Source organism: Chroicocephalus ridibundus, chromosome 1 (genome assembly GCF_963924245.1).
Source record: "Chroicocephalus ridibundus chromosome 1, bChrRid1.1, whole genome shotgun sequence".
NCBI classification, from domain to species: domain Eukaryota; kingdom Metazoa; phylum Chordata; class Aves; order Charadriiformes; family Laridae; genus Chroicocephalus; species Chroicocephalus ridibundus.
In genome coordinates this window covers 139,241,474-139,253,571 of record NC_086284.1, presented here as the reverse complement: position 1 = coordinate 139,253,571, position 12,098 = coordinate 139,241,474, and positions in this window count along the sequence as shown.

Genomic DNA, 12,098 nt, shown 5'->3' with positions numbered 1-12,098 from the left:
GAATTCTATGAATAACTACTACATGTCAGAATTATATTACCCATTACTAGTAACTAATAAAATATCTTATGGAAAATATAATTTTAGGTTTAGCACTGAAGATTTAAGGATGAAATTCTGATCTCCCCATAGTAAAGATATGTTTCGTTATTAATCTCACTGTGGCCTGAAGTTCACACAGAAAAGAGAAGAAAGCAAAATTAATGTTAAATACGGTTCTTCAGTTTTCCCTTTTGTATAAACTTTAAGATGTTTAAAAGTTTATTTTTCAAAACTGTTTCTCAGACAATACCGTTTTCCAATACCAAAAATATTTGTAGCTGTAGAAAATGGTAGCTTCATTTATACAAATACACACTGAACAATTTAACTGTTACTTCAAATGACAGTATGATGATTAATGATCAAAGTATTCAAATGCAGTTCAGCTCACTACTCTAGGCCTGTAGCACTAACAGAAGTAAAAGTTGCAATCTTTTTATTATGAGATTCAACAAATACAACGACCAGAGATTAAAAAAAAACAAAGATGTTGAGTAAAACATTTTTAATTTTACTTTTATTACTGGTATTTTTTGTAGTTGTTCACACATACGTGCAGTGTAGAATAAATAAAAAATAATCATGCCATTATAATTTAATGAAGCAGAGCTATTTCCCTTAAAGATCGTAAAATAAGAAATCACCTTTTGAGCCCTGCTGATTTCTTGCAAAACTCATGCAAAGTACACCAAGAAAAAATTCTAGCACAGTGATACATATGTTTGTATTTGTTCATAATGGGTGGGGGTTGAGAGGAAGATTTAAAATCCTGAAAAGCATCCTTGTCACTCAGTCAAAGAAAATCATGTTCATGCAAAGACAGCAAATTTCAAATACAAAATGAATGTTTTGGGGAATTGAAAACACAGAGATTGATGTGATGTAAGAGAACATGTTCTGAAGATTGAGTTTGGCAGGTCTAGATTAGTGAGGCTGATGTAAAGGTTTTCTAGTTATTTAGTGTTTATAACTAGGTGCTTGTTAGCTGCTGAATAGGATTCATTGCTAAGGTAATTCTTTGAAGTTGAATATTGATTCGCCACAAGTCATTATTCACAGACATCATCATTGCATCATTAGAATTTTTTCCAAGGGACTAGTAATATGAGCAATCCAACATACTTCCTATCTCCTTTCTAAGTAATGTTCAGTAGAAAGGGGACCTTTTAATGTTGTAGGTAAAAGCAATCAAGATTTTGCTGTAATATTTGTCAAAGTTTATCTTCTTTTTTTTAGACTTCATTTCCTTATGTATTTTCATTATCGATAAATGTACCAAAGCTTTTTCTATTCACTGTTTGCAAACTAATTTCTATTTCTTATTTTTCTATATGGTTTTGTATTATATGAATTTACTAACTAAAGCCCTTTTTTCTAAATAACCCAGTAAAAATAAATTAAAGAATGATGATAAACCTACTTCAGATTATGATTTTTTCATAAGTTCATTAAATGTCCTCATCTTTGCAGAAAACTAATATAAGCCTAAATTAACAATAAAGTCAACTTACATGAAAAGACTCTGAAATGATTTTTCATTTTATTCTATAGTTCTAACTTAGCACTTTTTGATCAACGCTTAGATGGATGTGCCCGTGGAAAATAGAATACTAGTCAGACTGCTTTCCTAAATATTTGTGTACTTAAGGACAAGGGGAAAAAAAATTCAAGTCCTTTTAAAAACAGTGGAATCAGGAATACACTTTAGTTAAGTATAAGGAAGAATTTATTATGACTCTTAATTTGTTCATAAATGTAAATGATTCACTGAAAATTCTGTCGGTGGCACTCTTTCCTCTTTGCAGGGACTCATCCCACATAGCCAATATGATGTTAAAAATATACTGGGCTGCTCATGGAGCAGTTAATCAAGATGTAAAACAACTGCTTGCTCAGAGTCGACCACTGGTGTTGCAATTGAATTCACATTTAGGTATTTCTGTTTGGCCTAATTATACGTACATCTGTAATAATACGTAATATTTTCTTGCAAACATTTTAGCAGGTCTGCCTTATAAAATACAGTTATGGTCATTCTGAACAATTGTTTGAACCTCGGTGCTAAGTGGGCAAATGCGTGCATTTTAAACCTGTAGCCACTTTTGAAACATTTTTAAAGAAAAACTATTCCTGAAAAATTATGGGTTTTCTCGTATGATTAAGATCTTAGTTTTTGCAGACTCCTCCTGTCCCCATTCATGGTGTGCGATAATCCATTGAAATGGAGCACTGCAGCTTTGTGTGAGGATTCTTTGCGTATACTGTACTGCATGTTGGCTAACAAACTCGGTGCTCAGCAGAGCATTACAGTGTAATTACAGACTCATAAGCATCTTCTCATATTTTGATCGGTAGATGTCCCTCTTTGAGGAAAAGTCAAAGATGAGGGGTTTGTTTTCTACAATTTTTATGACGTGCAGGGTTTTTTTCAGTTTGCCCCCCCCCAAATAATTCACACTAGTGAATAAGCCTGACACGATTCTGAAAAATCTTGTATTTGCAGAGGTTCAGCTATGTGATTATATTTTCTAGTAAAACTATGGGTTTAGAAAGCTTTCCCAGTGCACTAACATGAACTTCTCCCCACAGATTCAACAGAAGGCTTTAAAAAATTCCCTAGCACATTAAATAGGCCATATAAAAAAAATATTGCCTCGAGGAACCTGCAAATCTGAGAGTTGGATGAGGAAACAATGAACTACTTCCTCTCATTTCTATAATGGATGAGAAGGAAAACAGATCCATATGGTGCATATGTGTAGCAGAGCTTATTTTAGACTTAATCCCAGAACAGGACATTTTTGTCTGTCCACCTGTGAATTTCTACTATTGATAACACTTACTAAGTATATAAAAACAAGCTTCTTCATGGCTGTAATTTACACAGTATCTGCTACACATTAGAAAGCCATCAGTGTTCAAGACTGAACCTCTAGGAAAGAGTGATGTTTAATAAATTATATTGTCATGTGAAAATGTTTCTTTCTCCTTAAATAAATAATGCTGCAACTTCTAAACCTTAAGGATTTTATGCTCTGAACTTGATCAGTGAAACCATTAAAATAATACCACATGTTGGACACATCTTTAAAACAGATTTGCCTAGTCTGCTGAAGGTGGTGGGAAAACTCCCTGTCAACCCTCCCAGAATCTCCACTGTCTCCCAGTTGGACACAGGAATGTAAGAAAATACTAACCTTCCTTCATATAAATAAGAGAAGGAAATTTGCTTTCAATCAAGGAAACTCTATTGAGTGCATAAAGGAACTAAAAATGGTTGCAGCACCTGCTCAGACTACTGCAGAAGGTGAAAAATGGGCATTATTTAAACCCGCAAAAATAATAATGGAAATATTTAAGTGTAGAAACACATGAGCAATTTCTGGGCTGACCTATATACTTAACAGATTGGGAACATAGGATTCCTCAACCAACTTATTTATGGCAATAACTTGGTCTGTTGCCATACACTAAATATATGGAGTTACCACAACGGCTACTATAATTGTTGATTGATCTAGCAATCAGATTCAACATAGTTAAGACACACATACATATATATATGTAAACAGTATTTAAGCATCTTATATAGTGAAATGCACTTGTCCAATCTTACAAATTGACGCCCTGAAGCTGCAAACTTTTGGATGCAGATAAAACTTTGACCACACTAGGGCCTCTCCCACTATTAAAGGCACCCGTGTATATTATGTGGACAGAAATCTCACTGATTTTTAAAGGTTTCCAAAACAAGAGCTTTTGAAAAAACTTGTTTAACTAGTACAAAAGTGTCTTCCTTATGGCTTAATACAAGATGCATGGAAAATGCTGATTAAATTAAAGGCGGAAGTCAGAATTTTTTGATACTGATCCCTTCCTCCTCACTGTTGAGGAGTGACATTCCACTGTGCGTCTGTTGATATGCACAGCCTTTGACTGTTCTTTCCAAGGTCACAGGATTTTATAATGCTAACATGAAAGCTACAGGGAATTGCGAAGTTGTTAAAATTCACTTCTATTTACAGGCATTGAAAGAAAGTGCAGTCTGCCATTTCTGGTTCCCCCTTGTGAGGAAATTTCTACTAAAACACACACACTATCTTCAGTGTCAATACGTCCCGCTTCTCTTTCTAAATAAAAAACTCAAACAACATATATCACCACCTTGTATCCTTCTCTTGTTTAATGATTGAAGAGTAGATTACTTAAAAAATTAGGAAAGCAAAAATCAGTTCCACTACTAAAATAAACAACAAAGCAATTAAATTTGGTACCTGTACATTAAAGGAAAAATGCATATATTTGAATTAATAAAAGTAGAGCAGGGAATTATTTTGCAGGCTGCTTGTAATGATTTATAGAGTACAGGCTGAGTAACGCTGGCTTAGACTGGGCTGGTTTCAAATAAACCCAACTTCCCACGTGTTATGCCACACAGGACAATTCATATTTTCCTCTAGGCAAGGTATTTTCTACTGGTTGTGAGAATGAAAAAAAAAAAAAAAAGCAAGAAATTATTTAAGCCGGAGACAAATCATAGAGATACTGATCATCCCCTATTTATTCAAAATACGTTTATGTTATCCCTGTTGATACTCAGCATCTTAACTCTCATTATACGTCTGTGAATGCTATTATGATTGTTTTACAAATGAAGCCATGCGAGTGTATCTATACTGCATGTCTCCCTGAGCAAGATCTGAGGGAGATTGCAAGATTCGCAAGTACCTAGCGCGGAACTCACCATTGTCTGGAAAATCTCTGAATGATAATTGGTTAGCGTTTGGTTTTGGTAAGCGTCTCTATAGCTTCTGATACACATTAGATTACAGTCCCCACAAGGTAAGTGCAAAGCAGAAGACTAATTACAATGTAACTAAGGGCCATATTAATTAGAGCACCACTTCTGATATGGAAGAAGGAACCAGAGATAATACAACAGCACCTAAATAAAGGATTTGTAAGCGACTCAGACTGCTTTCTATCCAGGCTTGTCAGATTCTTAGGCCTCCTAGAGGGCAGAAGTCCTTACTAGCTCTTCTTTGATCTTGAACTGTTTTAAGTATCCAAGTCAGTCACAGACACCATCACATGCTGTTTTTAATACGGCTACAAATGACTTGGCAGAGAATGCACGGGGCTTCTGTGGAGCTTCATAACTGTAAACTACCATCTCCCCAGGAAAGTCCATAAAGACTATTCAACTGTGCTTCTGGAAGAGCCCTCAGTGCACGGATGGGTGCTGGATTTGGTAGCAAAAATCTGCTTCAGCAATCTTCCTACATATAAAAATTGTTATTGTTACCAAACCAAATAAAAACATCTTATCTGACGGGCTCATGGTGAGTCATGCTCACAGAATTGCCTTGCAGTATTAAGATGGTATCTACAGCACTGGATTAATTAAGCCTAACTGAAAAGTAAACAGCAAATAAAGGCACTGATAAGAACAATATTTTTTATTACTGTCAGAGTGTATTTTACACTGTAGGGAATAAGTATGTAAAATAAAAATAATCATTGCATTGTAAGTGTTTGCAGTGGATACAAACTGAAAAAACTACACTAATAATGTGCACGACTGGGTAACCATAGGGTAAATCTTTCCACAGTTGTATAACTGGTATTCCATTGCTATGAGTTCTCTCTAAATAACTATATCTAATATGATTCCTCACTAATAGGAGTTTCACCATGAGCACAGTTTCCTTGCCTCTAAGAAGAAATAACATGTGGTTAATAATACACATCACAGAGAATCACCGTTTTAGACTGGGAGGTGAAAAACAATGTTATATACAAAGCTGAAACTACGTATAACATAAGGAGTCAAACTGTAGTTATTCTATTTAGATATCAAGGAGACTGCAGTTATATAATAATTATCTGAAAGTTCTTGTAAAATTGTGATACTATTATGTCACTAGCTATCTCTAAAGCAAAGTGTCCTCTAACAACACACGGGAGTCTGGTACATACTGAAGTAGCATGAGAAAAATCCTACCTCAGCTTTGAGGAACACTTTTCTGTTTCCATGTTTTTCTGTCACATTTTCTGTTTTCATTTTAATGAAACTTTAATTATAAGATGTGACAGGATGAAACAGTATATACTTGAAGGCATAGGCAAAGATGGTATCACATGAAATACAGATATCTTTCTAAAATTACTATTGTAGATTAAAGATGATGGATTCACATGAAGAAATTCAACAAGGAAAATCATTCTGCAATGAATCTGTGAAAAATTCAGTGTTAAGTCAGTGGTAAGCATATATATATGCACTTGCTTAGCTTTAATTAATCCAAGTTGATCATATTGAACTGATTAAACTTTGCATCTAGTACAAAGTAACGCGGATTACACTAACTTAAAAAAGAAAATTTGCAACTTCTGCTGTGTTACCAAAACACCTAAATAAACAAACTCAAAAATGCTGAATTAAGAAATGTCAGTGAAATACAAATCATTGGAATACAAATTTTACCACAAGCATATAGATGAATTTGAAAGAATAAGACAGAAAATGAATAAAAGTTTTATTCTATCAGGAATGACAAAATCTTCACGAAGTCTTCATCCTCAAATCATTAACTTATTTAGTCTAATAGACTATTAAATGTCTAACGTCCAAAATTCAGCTGACCTGCCTAAATTTCCCTCTAGGATGGTAAAATAAGGGTATTCATGTTCATTCATACACATGGATCCACAGTTTTTTTCTATTTTTTTTTTTTATTATCTTCTCTTAATCAATATAAAGCTCTCAAGAAAATGCCCATAGGCAAGAGTCACGAGTTGCAGTAATGACGAGTAATCCCACACATTTAATTGAGAACTTTCGTTTTTTTTTCTCTACTTAATCTCAAAACAGATTTTGAAAAGCTGTACAGAATGCAAAATAACCGATCTCAAAACAAATGGTCTGGTTATAATTCTCAGATTTCCAGAAGCACAGTATAAAATACTGCTCAATTGTAACACTGAAGCATGTATCAGGAATGATACAGGAGAGCCTCACTTACAGGGGACAGGAGGTGCGTAAAGATTCATTGCTTCCTCCTGTCACATACAGCTTTCCTAATGGACAACAGGAAGAAATATGGAAGTCTCTTCTGTTTCCTTATCAAATACTTGCAGAACAGAGGGACCCCGGATGACAAATGTTACATTTCCTTGGACCTCAGGTGTTGCTGAATCACCCGATGATGTGAAAAACAACACCACGATCCACTGACGGATACATCTGTGTGTCATTAGTACAGCATACACTGCAAGCGTTTATCAATGTGAACAGTCTATATCCACAGAGCAAGTTGACTGATTATGTGATTGCAGACCAAATCCAAAGTTGACATACCTCTTACAGTCATTATAATGATGCACACTGGTTTCAAAACATGATACATCTAAATCACAGGAATAGTTCTGAAATAGTGTAGTAACCAGTCATCACACTGTTGAACATTATAATTCAACCTGCTATTTTTTTCCCCTTTTGGCTTTGATAGCACAATATTTTCTCAGCAATAACATCATTTGATTTCAGTTTCAACTGGCGTCTCGCCTGACTAAAGAGTAGAGGCATAATCTCAGTCTTTGTAGATCTACACAGTGAGGCACAAAAGGCTATATGAACCAGTTTTAACTTCAGTAAAGAATTTCAAGCTCTGGCAATTTTACTCTAACGTAATTGCAAAAAACATTCAACAGGTTATGTATGTAGTTTCAATTAAATTGCTTTCATCAGCATAATGATTACACAAGGAGTTTGAAAATTATAATTTTAGTTATTTAACAATTTCCTTTGGATTTTAATGAACTTAAGTAAATGGCAGCGAACTGTATTTTTTCCCCGTTCCATTTTTCAAGGAAGAGAACTAAAATTTCCAGGAAATTAAAAATTCTCTTAAATGCATGATATTTCAGTACTGAAAAGTGGCAGAAAAATGCCGTAAGACCCTCTGAAGAAAAACGTCCGGTAGGATCTATAGATTGAAATACTACACTCCTCCATCAGAAACTACTATTTCATTTTAATATTTGGAAAGAATAACTTCAAAGTTTATGAAGACTTAAAAGTTCAGGAGAACTTCTGTATCACATGCAGTGCACTGCTTCAGTATGCCTTATTCACAGAGGAGAAAAAGGAGAGCCAGGTGCACCAACTCATCTTACACTACAACTTTACATAAATCCCATACTTAATCCTTTGGATTTATACCGCTCTTTGAGTCGGGTAAAGCAGCAGTGTGAAAATGCTCCTAAAGCCTCAATGTAAATGTTTCTTTAATCCTACTAAAACCACAAAACAGGCCCAGCTGAAGGAGCGGGAAACTGAGCTAAGGAACTCTCAATGACCCCACCACTACTGTCTCTCTTGGCACTGACCTGTTGGTCATGAGTTCATCCTAGGCATGGCACAGATGTTCTGACATCAGTTTGATTCAGGACATCAGTCTGTGGACCCCTATAACACATACATACAGACCAGATGGTGGTGTTTTTTGTAGTAACATGAAATCTTGCATTGGTAACTTAAAGCTGAATTATTAAAATAGTTGATACAGAAATAGAAGACAGGATTATATGTTTTTAAATGCGACTTTGTTGCATTACACAGAACTTTGTGTTCCCCAAACATGACACTGAATTCAGCCAAAAATGATACAGCTTTATTGCTTTTCTTATAAAGTCAGAAGAAGGGGAAAAAGTTAAAAGAAAAATACTCAAGGTGACACCACACTTTAAAAACTGGGAAACTGGTCTGTTAAAATGTGTTGGTGGTAACATTTAGGGTTTGGACTCTCATTAATGTGGCCCCAGGGAAAATATAAACACTCTTTCTGAAATTAAACCTTGAGTTTGCCCACCGCAGTCTTGTTTTCAGCTTCGGCTGCTGGCACTTCAGCCTGCAATTGAGGCCTTGCATCAAATGCCAAGCTAAACATTCAGGAACAAGAATGGTAACGACACCCTATTTTGTTCTAAGTCATATTAAAATATAGCAAGTATTAAAAAAATCACTCATTTGAGATTATGAACTTAAAAGAAACTGATTTTCATAACCTCTCCCACTTGCACTTGTCTTCAAATAATAAACTTTCAGAAGAAAGCTACGCTGGACGCTTGAAATCAAGCACACTTGCAAAACAATAACATATATCAAAATTCTGATAATAACTGGCTAACATTGAAGGGCATAATTTTTACCTGCAGGAATCGAAAAATAAATATTCTGGTTTTGATGCATGATTTTGCAAGTGACGACACAAACAGATCAACAAATGAAAGTCATCAATCTGTAACACAAGTTTTTCAAGAAGAGTACTTCTTATTTACAGTGATAAGATATACTGATATCAGAACCCTGCTACTGAAACATTTCATACCAGCATTTTTTTAAGTTCTCTCTTATTCCCACACACTGCATTCAAGGTGAGAGTTTGCTGGACCAGCTATTAGTTTTTCCCTCTCTCTCTATTCTGAGACTCTAGCAGTAGCCTTCTGTAATCTCACAATGTAGATGGATTGAGAGCACCAGATAAAATGTTAAGATACATCTTCTGCCCCAGGTAAGGAAGTGGGATCTCTTGCCCAAGAAGGGAATGGTCAGCCCTGGCTATCCCACCCCCAGTTTCTGTAATGTCACATGACCCTTAGGTACTACCCCCTATACGGGAAACTGCAGCCTGGATCTATATGGGATGTATGGAGCATATTACATAATCACTGCTCCAACACAATTCTCCCAGATGGGAATCTGGGTTGCAAATTAATCTGACTCAAAGAGTAGACTGTAACTGTGACTCAAAGCAGTGATTAAAGATAGCTTATCTGCCACTGGAGAAATAGTAAATTTGAAGAATGTGAAGTTACCGGTATAGCAAGGAGACAGAGGAAAGGGTGCGCCAGGACTTCAAACAGGTCTCCTGAGGAAATGTTCCACTACTAATGCACAGTGGTCACTTGAAGAATATGAGATTATGATATACACTAGACTTCTACACAATATACTGAGTGAATTCCAAGCTTTTTTTTGCCTTTATTTTGAAAAGTAATCATTAAAATCAGCTCCGCAACATGAATGACAATGTGTGACCAAGGAGGTGCCAATTCATGGCCTAGCTTACATCACTGTGTCGAAACCTCCCGCTTTTATTTGCGGACTTGTTAGATTTTGGTCTGAAAGCATTAGATAAGCAGACACTGTGTGCTTGTCATGCCTCTTCTGAAGCAATCAGAAAAAAGGCAGAGTACTGGATTCTTAATACTGCTCTAAGCTATGACTGAAAAGGTTAACAGCAAACACCTTTTAACCGTGCAAGCACATCAGTACTCAACATGAACTACATCAGCACTCTTCTTGGGACCATAAAGTCAACTATATATTTTAAAAACCTGCAGATTATACGTGTACAGTCTAGTTACTATACACTGAAGATATCATACTAGTTTCTGGTAACAGTTATTTTGTGTTCAATCTAAGACATTAGTAGGTATTTCAGAAGCCTTTCAAAGCATAACATTTTGCATTCACATGCAGGACATTTCTGAAAGGCAAGTAAAGGGTTTCTATTACTTCCACTCACGATCATGCCAGTTAGTTGGATAAATACATACTTTATTAGAAATAGTGAATAATTTTGCAAGTTTACTTAAGGAAAAAAACAAACAACAAAACAAACCTGGACAGGCACAGTTGAGAAGTTTAGGAAATATAAATAAAGAATTAATTTATAATCTAAATATGATTATCATCCCAAGAATCTAACCTCTTATAGTTTAATTATGGATTTAAAGCTACATTAGGATTCAAGTTCCAAGAGAAGATTTTGCGGAGTTGTAATGGTAACTGCCAATAGATGCATCACAAAAGTAGGTACCATCATGCATGTATAGAAGCACGGGAAGGAAAGCAAAGGTGCAGTCAATGAGAGAAGGTGAAGGAATTGTCAGCTAAACAAAGCTGAGAGCTGTTACTTGTATAATAAATGTCTAGAAGGCAACCAATTTAATAATTTCAGAACAGACAAAATATAGATAAGCAATAGCCGAACTCTATGTCAACTCTCAGATAGAAAGCCAAAATGCTATAAAAATCGCTTTAATTGCAATGTGCCACACTAAATACATGATAACTTCTCTGCATGGAATGTTTACCCTTGTCCATTTCTATGGTTTTTATTGCTCTTAGTAAGCCTGTTTTCTTTACTGCTTTTGTAAAGAAATCCTCTTCCTTCTTGTTCACTCTCCTTTCTGCACTGTTAGACAATTTTATTTATTGGGGAAATTCTGTGTGCTAAGCAGTAAAAATAAGGCTTTTAGTTCCAGACACATTATTAATAGAATCACCTGCCTATAATTACTTTACTCAGATTTTAGAAGAGTTATGCGATGCTGACAGTATACATGGAGAATCATTAATAGAAACGTAATTGATCCTTCATTTTACGTTTGGTTTCGTTGTGTTTTTTTTTTTTGGTTGGCTGGTTTTATTTTTTTTATAGAATACTTCAGTTTTGTTTTGAAAATACTAGATACTTCTCAATACTAGACTCCTCTAGAACTCTAGGTCTTTTAAATTTTTTCTGGTCTACAAACAATAAAAACAATTATCTGTGGTGCCAGTAAACAAGTATTGAACATAAACTACTATTACACTCTCTTTTGTAAGCATATGACTCAAATAATAGCCAGCTGATGGGATTTGAGAAGGCAGATAGCTTTGAAGAATATCCAGCCACCCGTGTATTTCTGTTTTGAAAGAATACAATAAAGACGTTTTCTGTGAACACTGCAAAGAAAATTCTTCATATATTAGGAAAAAATCTACATAGACAACAAGGCTTATAGCAATCATAACACAGATCATCTTCCACAATCTATATTTGTAAAGGTGCTTTCAATATAGATTTTATAGGCTTTATAGCTGAACTACAAAATCAAAAGTAAAAAAAAAATCAGTTCTAGAAGTGCATTCATGATAAATCAAATCTGTATGAATATACGTAATTATGAAATGTAACACATGGAACTTCAAAGAAACTGAAATG